This window comes from Marmota monax, unplaced genomic scaffold (assembly GCF_021218885.2).
Source record: "Marmota monax isolate L192 unplaced genomic scaffold, Marmota_monax_Labrador192_F-V1.1 WCK01_AAM20220418_F8-fsc00227, whole genome shotgun sequence".
NCBI classification, from domain to species: Eukaryota; Metazoa; Chordata; class Mammalia; order Rodentia; family Sciuridae; genus Marmota; species Marmota monax.
Genome location: NW_026695208.1, coordinates 1,170,510 through 1,184,306, shown reverse-complemented (window position 1 = coordinate 1,184,306; position 13,797 = coordinate 1,170,510).

Sequence of the window (13,797 nt, the reverse complement as noted above, 5' to 3'; positions counted from 1 at the left end):
TGGAATCAAATGTAAGAAATCTTTACCAAAACCAATACCAGGGGGTTTATTCCTATGTTTTCTTCCAGGAATTTGAGTTTCAGATCTTGTGTTTAAGTCTTTAATGCATTTTGAGTTGACATTCTTACCTGGTTTGAGATAAGGGATCAGTTTTATTCTTTTAAATGTAGATATTCAGTTTTTCCTAACACTATTCTTTAAAGAAACCATCTTTTCCCCATAGTGTATTTTTAGTATCCTTGTTGAAGACCAGATAATCATGTATTATCTATACCACTTGAAAATTAATGTCTTATTAACTATAATGACAATGCTATGACCACAATTCTGAAAACTATTATAATTTGGGTGAGTTCCACTGATGGAAGAGAACTAGAGAACACTACAGATGAAAGTTCTGGTTTTCTTAAAATTTATACATTTTATCATTAAAGAATTATAAATATCTCTGCTTTTTAGATTTGGTGTCCATCCTTGGGGTCAGTAGATTTCATTTGTTTTTGTTTCATGACAATGAAAGGAAATTCTTATTTCCCACTTTATTTCTCCTATAATAATGCTGTCATTGCTCTACCATCTAAGACAGCCTTCAAGAATGTTAAGGGAAAGAAACTTTCTGCCTGAGTTTGTGGGAAGGAAAAGGAGGTTAAGGCATGGACCATCTTTCATATCAACTATTTATCACCAGTTTTGAAATAAAGTAGTTTGGAATTAAAAACCCATTAATATATCAAAAATTTTTAATCCAAACATGTTTTCATCATTTTCTATATCAAATGTTGAAATGTTAAAATTTATATTTAGAAATTTGATGACTTAATAAAACAATTACTTTAGACTTACTGCTGCTCATATTTTTATATTTGGTTATAATTAAATGATTAATAAAGCCATTTAGAATGTTTTAATAGCTCTGGTATTATGTAACATAAAGGCTTAGTGTTCTTCTTGCCCTACTTTGCTATGTTTTAAATAGAATTCCTCAGGCATCTCCAAAATACCTCTATATTATTTTCTCTTATGTATAATAACTAGATTTTTAAAATTTACTGCCAAAATGTTTATATCACAAAAAAACTTTTTTTTTTTAAATTTTAGGTAAAGGTTTTTACCTCCTCTCAATTATCAGTACCATATGTACAACACCATGAGTTTGGATGCACATTCACCTGGCTCTTAAAATTTGTAAAGGGACATTTTTCCCCTTGAGAAATCGACTCTCTTTGGAAGAAATTTGTAAACCAAGAGTAAATGTGTTGATACTGGCAAACTTTTAACCATCTCTTCTTCCATGATTCTAGCAAACCCTACCAGAAACTAGCCCCACAAGTTAAAGATAGTTCTTACTTCATTTCCTTTATTGTTAGAGTCTGTAAACAAGTCAAAATAACACCTGGCATTTTGCCAGGGGAATGTTAGAGTTCATAAACAAGTCTGGATGGTGCCTGGCAAAATGCCAGAGGGAGTGGTTTGAGAAGTAACAAAAGCGAGCTATTAAGTGTGGAGATTCCTGATTGGTTGACTGCTGTATCTAGTTTATGTTAATTAGATAAGCTGTGTGGAATGTATAAATACTGCTCCTGTCCTACAATAAACGGCTCCTACTCCTGCTGTATCAACGTACACAAGTTGCTCGTCACCCCCCGGTTATTTTGCTGCAGCCGGACTGAGGCACTTTATACCTGTATGTTATTTGGACTCATCTCTTCCCACAGTTTTCAGTTATGTTTCAATTTATTTCAGCTAAGTTGGCAGCGCTGACTATTGGTAATTTGGGTGTGGGGGTAGGTAAAATAGTCCAGTTCTTTTAGGGGGGAAAAGTCATTTGCTATATGATCAATTTTACATTATTTTCTCAAAAAAAAATCACCTTTAAACAAATTAATTATTTTCTAAAATGTGAAATAGGTAGATCTAGACCTGACATGAGGTAGGGTTACAAAAAATATTTACTGAAAGCATAAATGAGATGTAAACAAATAGAGACAGAGAACACCTAGTCACAGTTCACAGAAAACATATAAGAAAGGAAGTGATCGGGGAGATATCAGGGACAGCATATTTACTCTCCCCATCACACCAGTGAGCCAAACTCCACTGGTCGGTAGCTGTTCCTCCATTCAATGCCTTTCTTTTTGCTCTCCCTTGTAGCTGATTTTACTCAGTTGTCTGTACTCATTATCACTACCTTGTCACCACCCATTTGTTTTATTACTCTGTGTGTGTGTATGTGTGTGTGTGTGTTGTCTGTGTCCCTGTGTGTATACATGTGAGGCAATCTTCCCACCAATCTCAAACTAAGACAAGGTGCCCACACAAGAGTAGCAATGGCAGCAGGGCAGGGGCAGGCAGGGAGAGAACCTGGATACTAACACATGCCTGGACTATCTCTCCCACTCCACGCTGGCTCAAAGGAGATTCTGAGCTCACTAGTCTTGCTACCACAGGTGCAGTGTCCCTGCAGCAGAGAATGTTAGCTTCCCCACTTTGGGGATGTCTTAGTCCATTTTTGCTGCTATAAGAAAATTACCTAAGACTTATAATTTTTAAAAAAGCAAAAATTAATTTTCTCACAGTACTGGAGGTTGGTGAATCCATGAACAAGGCACCAACCAGCAGGTTGAATTGTTTGATGAGGACTGTGTCTTCAAGAAAGGAGGAAGGCTGTGTGTGGGCAGGCAGAAGAACAAATTAGTCCCATGTTGAGTGATGCTCCTGTCTAAGGCCGTAATTCTATTTGTGAGGGAAGGAGCCCTCATGACATGATCACCTCTTAAAGACCTCATTTCTTACTACTATCACATTGACAACACTTGAATTTTGGAGGGGACACATTCAAACCTCAGCAGGGGCTGAGCAGAAATCACAAAAAGATCTCTTGTAGATATGCAAGGAAAGACAGTGGGGAAGAACCATTGTGGACTAACAGAGCTGAGAGGACAAGCCCCAGGTCACAGCACCAATCCTGTGGAAGCAACACAGTGACAGCAGGTATGACAAAGACAGAGGTGGATGCACACATGCCATGCCAGAGGAGAAGGCCCTGGCAGAGACCAGCAAGGTTGGAGGACAGACAATGAAGCAGATACTCCTCGCCTAATGGTACCAAATCAAAAAAAAAAAAAAAAAATGACATGATATGTTGAATAAGGGTGCCTCCACATGCGGATTCATTAGGAAGGGGAGAGGGAAAAAGAGGGGGAAGGAAACCTTGAAATCTTGAATAATTAGTCAGAGGAGTTTGAGGTAACCTGAACAGGACTGAGAAAACAGAAGGGCAGTGAGCTTTAAAAAGCAAGAGTAGACGCAAACACCACATAAAATGGAGCTCAGGGATGAGTTGAGTTCACTGGTAGAGAAATAAAGGAAGTCATATATCTGCACTTCTAAGTTGTGACAACAAGCTTTAAACTCCCTGCAGTGAAGATGGAGAGACCTGTACCTTTCCTGCCAGATGGAGCCCCACACAGGCTGAGCAGTAAATGCTCAAGTGACCAAAAACAATTTCCACTCCACAAATGACAAGCAGATGCTACACATTTCCCTAATTTTAGAGAAGGGAAATTAAGATGCAGGAAAAAAAATAACAATTAGATTAACAAAACTCTATGGTTCTATGCTCAATTTATTAGCCACAGGGGGAAAAAAAACATATAAACTTATTTTTTAAAACTAGCACCCATTGTGGAAGGAAATCAGAAGTAGACATGAGAGCCCAGGGGCTCAGTGAAAGTTCAAAGAATTCAGTCAAGTCTTCAATTGGAGCATAAGTTAAACTGCTATTTTGAATCTGAGTTTTATCTTTCTTTTATTAAATAATGAGCTACTTTTGAGATAATTGAGTTTTCATCATTCAAGAAGTATTTGTTGAGGGCCTAATTCTGATCAATTTATTTCAATTAAATGTTTACTGAGAAGTGGCTGCATGGCAGCCATTGTGCTAAATGCTGGAAATGGAAAAGTAAGCTAGATCAACAGTCACCAGCCCCATGGGCCTGGGGTCAAGGAGTGAGCTAAACCAATGGTGGCCACCCCATGAGCCTAAGAGAGTCATGGGAAATCACAGCTTTAGAGAGTTATGGCTATAGTGATAAATGTTCAAAACTAGAAAGTATGAGGTGCTATGAGGAGCACAAAATAAGAGTCTAAATAACCCTCTTCAAGTAAGAGCATTTAATAGGTTTGTATTTCTAGAAGGCAGATACAAATTCATTTTTTATTATTTAATTGATACTTAAAAACTGTCCATAATAATGGGGTACCATGTGACATCTCAATATACGAATTATTTAAATCATGTGAAACATACCATTCTTACCAATCATCTATCATTTCTTTATGTTGAAAATATTCAGTGTATATCTTCCAGCTTGTTGAAATGTACAGTACATTATTGCTAGAGAGTGTCACCATATTATGTAACACCACACCAGAACTTCTTTCTTCTATCTAATGATAACTAAAATCTACTACTCTTAGTAATAGAATTTGGCAAAGTCATGGTTATAGCACTTATTAGAAAATATAAAAAACAATTTGGACTTAATAACAACTAAAAGGTAGATATGTTTAAAGTGATTTAAACAATTCATTCATTGAAACACCACATGGTACCCCACTGATTGACATTTTATTTGAAGAACTAAAATAATTTCTAAAAATTATAGCCTATCAGTATTTGAACATTGACTTTGTTCAAATGCAAGCCCTTGTTCAATACTAGAATTCCCTTACTAGTATTATTTGCAGGAGCTTCATATTTTACTTTTATTATTATTACTATTATCACAGTGCTGAGGATCAAACCCAGCACCTTGCAAATGCTAGGAAAGTGCTCTACTACTGAGAGACACTCATAGCACCCAGTTTCATATTTTATATTCCACCAATCACTATTCAAAACTAAGTCTCTCTGTTATTGAAACAAAAGATCATTGTATACATAAACAACATAAAATGTTTTTCGTGTTGTATGTTGTGGTAGATACTATATTATTGTTTTCATTTATAATGAGTTTTAACTGAAATATTGATTGTGATGATATTCAGAATTGGACATTCTTTAAATCTATTTTTAAAGTCTTAAAATCTGCTAATCTGGAACTCTTAGCTATAGAATTTGGCAAAATGATAGTTATTTCCATTTATTGGGAAATACTGAAAAACAACTTGGAGCTTACGGTAACTGAAAAGTACTCAAGTTTAAATATTTTTAATTACTAAGCTCTATTGTCAGATTTAAATTATTTAAAATTATAAAATAAATATAATTAAGCCTATGGATTAGAACTTTTTAATATAATTTTAACTGCTTACATTCTTTGGCCTGGAGATGTTACATTGAAATCTTATATTTTTATATTGAACTTCCATTGTTGGAGTGAGGGTTAAGGTACTGGAACAAAAGAAGACCAAAATGAAATAGCCTAACCAAGATGGAAGTTCATTTTTCCTATATAGTAACTGAGCACAGATAGAAGAACTATACTTCACAAAGCAATCGGGTTCAGACTAGTGAGGTGGCCCCTCCAACCTCCTGGATTCTAGTTTGTCTTTAATTCACATCCCACTGATGCCACCTTAATCACATAGATATGCACAGCTGCAAGAGGTGCTAAGATGTGCCCTATACCAAAGTATTATGCTCACGTTTTTTACTGTTTCAGGACTTTAAGACCCCTCCCCTCACCCCTCCATTTTGGTTTTCAGGGTATACAATGACACAGATGTAGTTAGTGACATTGACATGACTATTTAATCCTTGAAAACAGTTTAAGGACATTGCCCCTGGTCCACAGTAAGACTATAAAACAAACAAACAACAACAAAAAAAGAATAAATGGATATTAATCTAAATTTATTTCTTGCCTCTACTTTTTTATTGATAGAATATTGTAGAACTTTGTCAAGAATTACTGGACTTACTTGTAAAGATATTCATTACTAACTGGAATAACAGCTAGATTGCACTCTATTCAATGAGAAAGGATAAATCTCAAGTAAATTAAAGCTATACATATGCAATGGATTTTAGATTTGATTTTAACTGAGATTTGTGACCTAATTTGTAGAGACCCAAGTAATATTATGAAGGTTACACATACTTAAAGAAATTGTCCAAATTAAACAGTTAAAATGAAAGTCTGGCAATTTTTCCCTGACTACTTTTAGTGGCAGACTTGATTTGATTTGCTTTGATTAATTGGGGAATTTGAGATTTCTGCAATTTCTTGACTGGTTATTTTTATCTTTCAAGGATTTGGAGGACTAATAAATGAGATAAAAATTAGACCACATGAGTCACTGATGAAATGAAATTGGGTTTTAAATCATTGATGAACCTCCAAAATGTAATAGTCATAGCAAGGCCTATTTTGTCTCATCAACTGTGTTCTGGTTTGTGGCCTATGCAGCCTGAAGAAGCAATACCATGAGAGGTTCTCAAGTCTTTGGTCTTAAGATTCCTTTAAACTCTTAAAAATTGAGAACCCCAAAATGCTTTTGTTTATGTGGATTTTTTCTATTGATAAATTATTATTTTAGAAAGTAAAACTGACTTTTTAAATGTTTATTTTAAATTTTATTTAATATAATTATTACTTAACATTGTATAAAATTAAATGTTTGCTTAAAATAACAATACATATGAAAATTGCTATATTTTTCAAAACAAAAACAAATGTGAGAAGAATAGCATTGAGCTATGATTTTTTCAAACTTTTTAACATCTGACCTAATGGAAGGCAGCTGAGTTCCCATGTTGGCTTCAATATTCATTCTTTTGAAATCGATGATTTTTGTTGAAATAATTATGAAAATCCAGCCTTGCAGAAATATATTAGTGAAAATGGAAGAACTCTTAGAAAAACTGTTCTATCCCTGTCTGGTGTTTATACAAGTCTCTTCAAATGAATCCAAATTTTCCTTGACCAAGAAAGAACAATCCTAGGTCCTCAATGAGAGAAGAGGCCAAGTCTCAACCATTCAGAAACCTGTTCTCTAACCTAAAGAGGAGTTTTTATTTTATTTATTTTTTTATTTTTTATCGTTGGTTGTTCAAAACATTACATAGTTCTTGATATATCATATTTCACACTTTGATTCAAGTGGGTTATGAGCTCCCATTTTTACCCCATATACAGATTGCAGAATCACATCAGTTACACATCCATTGATTTACATATTGCCATACTAGTGTCTGTTGTGTTCTGCTGCCTTTCCTATCCTCTACTATCCCCCCTCCCCTCCCCTCCCCTCCCCTCTTCTCTCTCTGCCCCCTCTACTGTCATTCATTTGTCCACCTTGTATTATTTTTCCCTTTCCCCTCCTTCCTCTTGTGTGTACTTTTGTATAACCCTGAGGATCTCCTTCCATTTCCATGCAATTTCCCTTCTCTCTCCCTTTTCCTCCCACCTCTCATCCCTGTTTAATGTTAATCTTCTTCTCATGCTCTTCGACCCTACTTCTGTTCTTAGTTACTCTCCTTATATCAAAGAAGACATTTGGCATTTGTTTTTTAGGGATTGGCTAGCTTCACTTAGCATAATCTGTTCTAATGCCATCCATTTCCCTGCAAATTCTATGATTTTGTCATTTTTTAATGCAGAGTAATACTCCATTGTGTATAAATGCCACATTTTTTTTTATCCATTCGTCTATTGAAGGGCATCTAGGTTGGTTCCACAGTCTTGCTATTGTGAATTGTGCTGCTATGAACATCGATGTAGCAGTGTCCCTGTAGCATGCTCTTTTTAGGTCTTTAGGGAATAGACCCAGAAGGGGAATAGCTGGGTCAAATGGTGGTTCCATTCCCAGCTTTCCAAGGATGATACTGCAGCACAAGAGAAATATTGAAGAGTGAGACATAGAACCAAATGAAGCAAAATCAAGAAAGAAGAAATAGGAAGACTTGAGGTTAAGCATTAGTGGGGAGAGTTGAATTAGTATGATAATTAAGAAGAAAATGAAAGACATAGTAAGAACTCTAATAAATGAGATAAAAATTAGACCACATGAGTCACTGACGAAATGAAATTGAAGTGAGGGTTAAGGTACTGGAACAAAAGAAGACCAAAATGAAATAGCCTAACCAAGATGGAAGTTCCTTGTATAAGCCCCAGATTTTCTGAACATCTCTCCACATTTGTAAATATATATAATTTTTTCTTTCCAAAGATAAAAATCCAAAGATTTTTATGCTGCTTAAATGATGACAGGTCATTTAAATGTCACTATCAGATGCACCTGTGCACGACTTTTATTCAAAATTGAATTATGTGAAAAGACAGGAAAGAAGTTCCAACTAGTTAGGTGGATAAAAACAGTGTCACTGTTGTTCTGAAGGCCCCAGATGTGGCAGCAGCTCCTGATTCAGCAGCTTGCTGATCGGGAAAGTCATGACATGTTTCTGGGCCTGGCAGCTGGGTTTGCACCTTTGCAATTGGGAACTTCCTGGTCCTTGCACAGGTAGCAGATGGTGCTGTCAGTCTTAGAAACTCAACCTATACCAGTCATATTCCCAACAGAAAACAGTTGATATACTCAGAAATATTTACCTGAAAAGAATTTAATGGAAAGAATTGCATAAACTTGGGTAGATTTAACGGAGCCAAAAATGTATGGTTGAGCAGTCAGGGACTAACCACCCTTAGGGTGTGAAGGGAAACAAAGGTAATAGTATTTACTGGACCACTAAGAAAAGCTAAGGCCAGGGAAGAGGGTCCCTTAGATGAATTTAGTCACTGCCCGACACACCACATGGCAAAAAGATAAAGAGGAATAATTATCTAACCTTTCTTTTTCTTCCGAGTCCTATATTTTGCCTGATTGACTCAGTTGGATGGACTCAATGGAAGCCAGAATGCAAAGAGTCCACTAAGGCAGTCCACTGTAGTCTGTACCCAGAGGCACAGAAGGAAAAAAAAATACACTGAAAGTTATGGAAGACAGGTAGATAGCTACTGGAGATACCATCGATGTATAGCCTCTGTATTCATCCTTAACTTTCTATGACTATTAAGAAATCTGTTTGAATTAGCTGAAATGGATTCTGTTGTCAATAACTAAAACAACTTTCCCTTTTTATTGTTTGCTTCTGATGTGTTTGAAGGAAAAAAATTAAAAATAAAATCATCTACAGGTAAATGAGATTAATTGTCTGACCTAGTTGAATTTGAAGCCAATAAAGATGTGGCTGATATTACAGGATAGTACCTCACTATTCCTTGGCACAGGATGCAGTACAAAATATTACTTAAAATAGCAATCTGATAACCTGGACTAAAATGGCTATTGAAGTCAAGCAACAGGCAGATGACATGGCCTTTCTGCAAAGTCATTAAGAGAGGCACAAGAAAACACAGGAACTAGAAATCAAGCTAGCTTATTTTAAATGCACAGGACTCTCAGAATAGCCAAAGCAATCCTTAGCAAAGAGAATAAAGCAGGAGGCATCAAAATACCAGACCTATAACTATATTACAGAACTATAGTAACAAAAATGGCATGGTATTGGCACCAAAACAGACATGTAGACCAATGATACAGAATAGAGGACATGGAGACAAGCCCACATAAATACACTTAGCTTATATTTGACAAAGGCACCACAAACATACATTGGAGAAAAGATAGCCTCTTCAACAAATGGTGCTGGGAAAACTGGAAATCCATATGCCGGAAATTAAAATTAAACCACTATCTCTCACCTTGAACAAAACTCAAAGAGGATCAAGGACTTAGGACTTAGACCAGAGACCCTGCACCAAATAGAAGAGAACATAGGCCCCAATCACCATCATGTCGGATTAGGTACTGACTTTCTTAACAAGACTCAACGAGCATAAGAAATAAAATCAAGAATTCATAAATGGGATGGATTCAAACTAAAATGCTTCTTCTCTGTAAAGGAAACAATCAACAATGTGAAGAGAAAGTTCACAGAGTGGGAGAACATCTCTACTATATGCATATCACATAGAACACTATCTCCAGGATATATAAAGAGCTCAAAAAACTCAACACCAGAAGGATAAATAACCCAATCAATAAATAGGCTAAGGAAATAAACGGACACTCCTCAGAAGAAGATATACAATCAATCAACAAATATATGAAAAAATGTTCAACATCTCTAGCAATTAGAGAAATGCAAATCAAAACTACTCTAGGAATTCGCCTCACTCCAATTGATTGTTGATTGTTTCCTTTGTGGAATGGCAGTTACTAAGAATACAAGCAATAATATGTGTTGGTTAGGATGTGGAGAAACAAGTACACTCACACATAGCTGGTGGGACTGCAAATTGGTGCAACCAATCTGGAAAGCGGTATGGAGATTCCTTAGAAAACCACCATTTCACCCAACTATCCCACTCCTCAATCTATACCAAAAGGACTTAAAATCAGCATACTACAGTGATGCAGCCACATCAATGTTTATATAATAGCAGCACAATTCTCAATGGCTAAATTGTGGAACCAACCTAGATGCCCTTTAACAGATAAACCAATAAAGAAACTGTGGTATGTATACACGATAGAATGTTATTCAGCCTTAAAAGAGAATAAAATCATGGCATTTACAGGTAAGTAGATGGAGTTGAAGAATACCATGGTAAGTGAAGTAAGCCAATCCCAAGAAACCATTATGCTAATCCATAAGGGACCGGAACATGGGAAGAATTCAGGAACTTTGATTGTGCGAAGGGGGGAGGGAAAGGAGGGTTCATGGTGGTAGGAAAGATGGTAGAATGAGACAAACATCAGTACCCTAGGTACATGTATGACTGCACATATTGTGCAATTCCACATTGTATACTACCAGAGAAATGAAAAACTGTGTTCCATTGTGTACAATGAAATACATTCTGCTGTCATGTATAACTAATTAGAAAAAAAGCACAAGAATACAAAAAGTAGGTAATAAATTAAAGATTTTAAATCATCAGCTCCTGTTATACATAGACAAAGATTCAAAGAATTTCTGCAGTATGTGCATGTGAAAAGCACCTTTATCCCTAAAAATGCTCTAATGCCTGTCCTTGGTAAGCCAAGAAGAAAGTTGAAACATGTTTTGAAATAGAATTCTTATTCTCAACAGATCTGATGAGATCCTGAGGTTGCAGACACCAATGAAGTGTGATAAGTAGTAGGGACAGAGAGCAATAAAAATAAATTGATCTATATAAACTTTGGAATTTGCATATTGATCATGAGGTATCTGAGAGCAAAACAAACTTGTAGCTAATATCCAATTCGAGCGTTATAACTAAAAATTAGATCTGGTCAATGAGGACCACAATAAACATTCAAGACCCCCTAGACCATTTGCTAGACGTAAGTTAGTTTCCAGAGCCCTGTTATTGAAGGGAAAGATAAATAACTTCATGAAGGATCCTGTAATGCCATCATAGTTACATACCATAAATCTTCCTCTCAACCTTCTTCAAAGATACCTGCAGACATTTGCAGGGGTAACAGAGTATTGGAGGAGGATAAACATTCATATTTCAATAAATTATCAGATACTCATTCTGAGTTAATATTAATCCCTTCAAATTTAAAATATCTTTAAGTCTTCTAGTTAATTGGCCCAAATTGTATTTAATCACCTGAATTCCAAAAAGATAGATGGACTTTCAAGAACAACAAATTTTGTAGGGTATTTAATATTAACTACTTCAATTTAATCTATTTTCTCAAAGGTGGTGCCTTTACCAAAACAAATTCATATAGCCCTTGGAATTAGGTATATAACAACTTATCTGGCATATCCTTTCTTTTCTTTTTGCAACAAACATAAAATGCCAGAGTCACTTTGCTTTTACCTGGCATGGCTGCACAAGCCACGATTTATCACTGGGCCTTTTGGTCCTCTTACCATCCCAGAGAATATCAGTATCCACTTCCATCTGTTGATCTGTTATACAACAGACAGAGGCAAGACACTGAGGAATTAGCAGGAAGCAGGTTTATTGGCTGTAGCCAGGTCCAGAGGGGGAAAAGCTTTTGCTACCATCAATCAATCCCTCTGACCCTGAGTTTAGAAACTTTCAGAACTTTATGTCCAGTGTGTAGGTGGAGAGGCTCAGAGGCTCATAATATGCAGAAGTCCACACAAAAGCAGTGTTTTCCAGAACAGTGGAACCCAGGCTGATACAAAATTAAGGACACTCTCTGCAAAAATCAGCACCCAGGAAAGGGACAGTTCCACCTGGCTATTGTCTTTCGAAATGCAAATGCCTCTGTGAAGGCCTTGGGTTACCTTCTCTTTTTTATTTTTTATTTATTTATTTATTCTAATTTATTTTACAAGACAGCAGAATGCATCTCAGTTCATAATACACAAATGAAGCACAATTTTTTATTTCTTTTGTTGTACACAAAGAGTCATACCATTCATGTCTTCATACATGTTCTTAGGGTAATGATGTTCATCTCATTCCACCATCTTTCCTACCACCATGCACCCTTCCTTCCCCTACCTCCACTTTTCCCTATCCAAAGTTTTTCCATTCCTCCCATTTTCCCCACTCCTATTATGGATCAGCATCCACTTTATCAGAGAAAACATTTGACCTTTGGTTTGGGGGGATTCGTTTACTTCACTTAGCATGATACTCTCCAACTCCATCCATTTACCTGTAAATGTCATGATTTTATTCTCTTTTAAGGCTGATTAATATTCCATTGTGTATATATACCACAATTTCTTTATCTATTTATCTATTGAAGGGCATCTAGGTTGGTTCTACAGTTTAGCTATTGTGAATTGCTAATAGAAGAAAAAGTAGGCCCAAATCTTCAGCATGTCAGATTAGGCCCCTATTTCCTTAACAAGACTCCTAAAGCACAAGAAATAAAATCAAGAATCAATAAATGGATTACTTTCTTATGGTAGTCTGCTGCTGCAAGCAGAAGCATACCCCCACCTGAAATTGTTTTTGCAGAATTTTTTGTTTTGTTTTGTTTTTTGCTAAGAGTCTAAGAACAATTATAGTGATGGTTTCTGGAGAAACTTAGTTAAGATTTTCTGTGGAGGAGGGTTGCCACTACAGATCCTCCTGGGAGAACCTGTGAGTAGGCAGGGGAAGGCATACTTGATGCCCTGGGAAATTGATTTGCAGAGTGTGAGACAAAAATTCCACTGAATCCAATAACCTGTGAGCTCACTCACATTTCTGGATGTCCTGTTGTATGAAGCGTATCAATGCATCTTATCCAAAGTGAAATAAAAGATATCAACCCTGTACCTCCTACTTTTAGGATAACATTAAGTATTCTTAAGTTCTCAGATTTGGGGAGCAAAAGATGAATTTCTAGCTGTCCCAACCTTCTGAAGAAATCTTATTTCTAAGACCCAATAGATACAACAGTGGCATAGTGTCTACAGCAGGTCCACCTGCTGTTTGAATCCTGTGGTGGACCCTGGTAGAAGAGTCATGGGTAACTTTTTTTTGAAGTTTGTTGTTTGTTGTTTGTGGGATTTTTGTTTGTTTGTTCCTATTATTTTGAAAAATAGCCCTGGGATAAATACTCACTTCTATAGATTCTAAATGCCAACTATGAGACACCAGAATCCATGGAAATTGATATTTGCTATTGTCTAATCCAAAAAAAAAAAAAAACTTTTACCAGTTGGAATGGTCCAATTTAACAGATTTTTAAAGATATTTCTAAAGATGAAATTTTAAAAGTAATTTAATTTCAGTAAAATATAAATATTCTTATAGCCACAAGCCATAAATTTCCTTAAGCAGAAATTCCCTTTCATTGACAAAAGTCTTTCAAGTAAAA